This window comes from Acanthopagrus latus, chromosome 15 (genome assembly GCF_904848185.1).
Source record: "Acanthopagrus latus isolate v.2019 chromosome 15, fAcaLat1.1, whole genome shotgun sequence".
NCBI classification, from domain to species: Eukaryota; Metazoa; Chordata; class Actinopteri; order Spariformes; family Sparidae; genus Acanthopagrus; species Acanthopagrus latus.
The window spans coordinates 22429144-22431895 of NC_051053.1; the positions used below are offsets into that span (position 1 = coordinate 22429144).

General features: G+C 35.7%; 1 protein-coding gene across 7 annotated transcripts in view; it reads right to left on the bottom strand.

Annotated features, from left to right (window-relative positions):
* LOC119034099 (SH3 and PX domain-containing protein 2A-like) overlaps positions 1–2752 on the bottom strand; it is a 60609-nt gene that overhangs the window by 57722 nt on the left and 135 nt on the right. For 3 of the 7 annotated variants that reach the window (XM_037124824.1, XM_037124826.1, XM_037124820.1), the window contains exons 1-2: positions 2018–2365; positions 313–477 (exon numbers count right to left, since the gene is read on the bottom strand). The gene's annotated coding sequence lies outside the window, so the exon portion shown is untranslated. Of the gene's footprint in view, positions 1–312; positions 478–2017; positions 2366–2752 lie in introns of those variants that run through there. The other 4 variants (XM_037124825.1, XM_037124822.1, XM_037124823.1 and 1 more) reach the window with 3 other exon arrangements.

Genomic DNA, 2752 nt, shown 5'->3' on the forward strand with positions numbered 1-2752 from the left:
CCAGACTGTTAGCGACAGTGTTTTGTTGTTTCTTACTTGTAAAACAAAGCAAAATCTTATTCATCTGAAAACCAGCGAGAGTTTGGAGGAAGGTTTGAGTAGCTTACATTATGAAAAGCACATTTTCAAAGTAGATGGGAAAGAAATGAGTAATGCTGCCTTCAAGTGTCCCCCCCTACTTTCCGTTAAAAAATAAATATATGTAAAAAAAAAAAAAAAAGATTTATTACAAATATGTGAAAAAGTATGTTTAACTTCAAGTAAACAGTTTGTATGACCAACCAAAGAGAAACATGTAACCTCTCTGCTTACCTCACAGTCACAGCAGATAGTATCCGCGTTTTAATAGGTTTTAATCCGACAGCACGTAAACTCCGCATCTGGCAAATGACTCTGCTCCCTCCTGCTGGACGAGGAGGAGTGAGCATGGAGGTGAGGAGGAGACTGCAAGTTAGTTCATGTGTCCACACAGGGGCGCTACATAACACACAAAATACATTTCCTCTTGTTAAAAATGTAAACAAGTGGTACATTTTTATGTTTTTTTTGTTACAATAAGTGCATTAAATCAGGTACTCCACGTACAGTTAAAGATCCTCACTGATTGTGTTTTTTGTGCCTAAACAAACTACATAAATAAACTGACCATAAAGGACAACACTGTTTTACTTTCTTTATATGTGGCAGATCCTGCCACCTTTCTAGCTTCAAACAGTGCTGTGAGGACTTCATTTTCCTCTGAGAAGAGCTTATTTAGTTATGGAAAAAAACGGAAAAAAAAAGAAATCCTGGGTTTGAAATTATTCTTCAATACAAAATTGCACCCCTTTAAAGCCATTTCATACTTCTATTATTGTAATTTTTTACTAAAGCTATAGTTTCTAATGTTGTGATCGTGTGAATGCATCTACACAACTGCATATAAAATAGTTAATTTGTGTTTTATAACATGTAAATGATCATTGTCAAATAAGAATCTAAGTTAGTTAATAGTTAAATGTTTATGTTTACCTTTGTTCTTAAGAGCAATTTAAAAAAAGTAAACAGTCAAATTGACTTGAGAATCAAAATTTTAATCTTGCTCTTTTTTTATTTTGCCTCATCTTTGTGTTTTATTCCTTTTATTCACTGCTGTATTGTATTTTGTGAAGCATCTGGTTTTATTGCATTTTATTTGTTTAATTTGTCTTTCTTGTGCTGTGCGATATATATTCGGCAAAGCAGCTTGTAACTTTTACTCTGAGAGGTGCTAGAGAAATAAAGTTTATTATTATTATCATTATAATACTAAATTCCCTGTAGGTATAACCCAACTTGGCCAATAACACTGATTCTGGTTTAACTTAGAGTCAAATAATTACGACCCTAAAATGCTTCTCGGGCCCTAATGTGAATGAGAATTAGTTCTTACTAGTTTGCCCAGTTAAGTAAAGGTCAAATAAGCAATAAGCATTTTGTACGGCGTGTCTGTAACATTGAATTTTCTGCACAGGAGTCAACAGGGTACTAAAAAGACATCACCCACCCACACCACAGTCTTCTCACCCAACTATTTAAGAAGTATCCGCTATGGCACCACCAGACCACAGAGCACTTTGATCAGGCTGTGACAGTCCTGAACTCATCCTCATTGCTCTAACATGAAGAGTCTGTTTTTGTGACTTGATCATACTTAGGGAACAATAGCTACAAATCTTATTACTCAGTAGTGTTCTGTATAATGAGAAATTAATCTTGAATTGCTACTTTCTGTGAGTCATTATGAGCAACAGGGATCCTTCAAGTACCTTATAGCCTATATTGTTGTAGGTTAGTGAATTCACTTACAGACACATCGTTGCTCTGAATAATGAAAATACAAACCAAACTAAACTTAATCATAATATATTATAAGGTTGTTTCTTATCTGTTAATCCAGCTGGGATAGTCCTAGCATGTCATTGCTTATTTACTGTGATTTGGACTGAACTGATCAGTTAGCCTACATCTTATGTAAAAACAACTTGTAGTCTTCTACCATTTTTTTTTCCCCTCGCCATGACAGCATCACAAGTAGCATGCGTGGTAGGGCCGAGCCGCCGAGCAGCACGTCCTGCTGAGGAGGAGATTCAGGAAACAGATACAGCTAACCAACGGCGTCAAGCTAGCCGGCGACAGACCGAGTTCATAGCGGAAACATTGACATTAATCTCCGAAGTAAACGCATTAAGTGGGTTTTCTTGCGATGGTACAGCAACATGAAATAGATCTCGCAGAATAAACTCATTGTTGCGAGGCGATTATGTTCAATTCAGTAGGGAAAAAAAGCTTTCTGACCGAGCAAACGATATGGAGCGTTAACGTGACAAGATGGCAGAACGCCATTTCAACGCCTAACGTTAGCTTAACGTTAACGGTTAACGGTTATGAAGAACATAATCATTAATACATGTACTTATGTATTTTCACATTAATTCATTTTTTTGTATTTCATCATCAATTTCTACAGTTATTTATTTATTTATATATTTATAAAAGGAAGTTTTTTTGTCCCTCAAAAATGGTAAACGTTGCTCCTCACACATCACAGCTGGCCATATTTCACGCTCGCTAAATAGCACAAAAGATAATTAATATCACATTGTTTTCTGTCAAGACATGTACCATTAAACTTCTCCTAGCTAATGTTAACTTCTTTTTAAAGTGTTTTTTACGCCTCTCCGTTAGCTATGCTTTTATTTTGGAAGGTTTTTAGCGGAAATGCACATAGTAC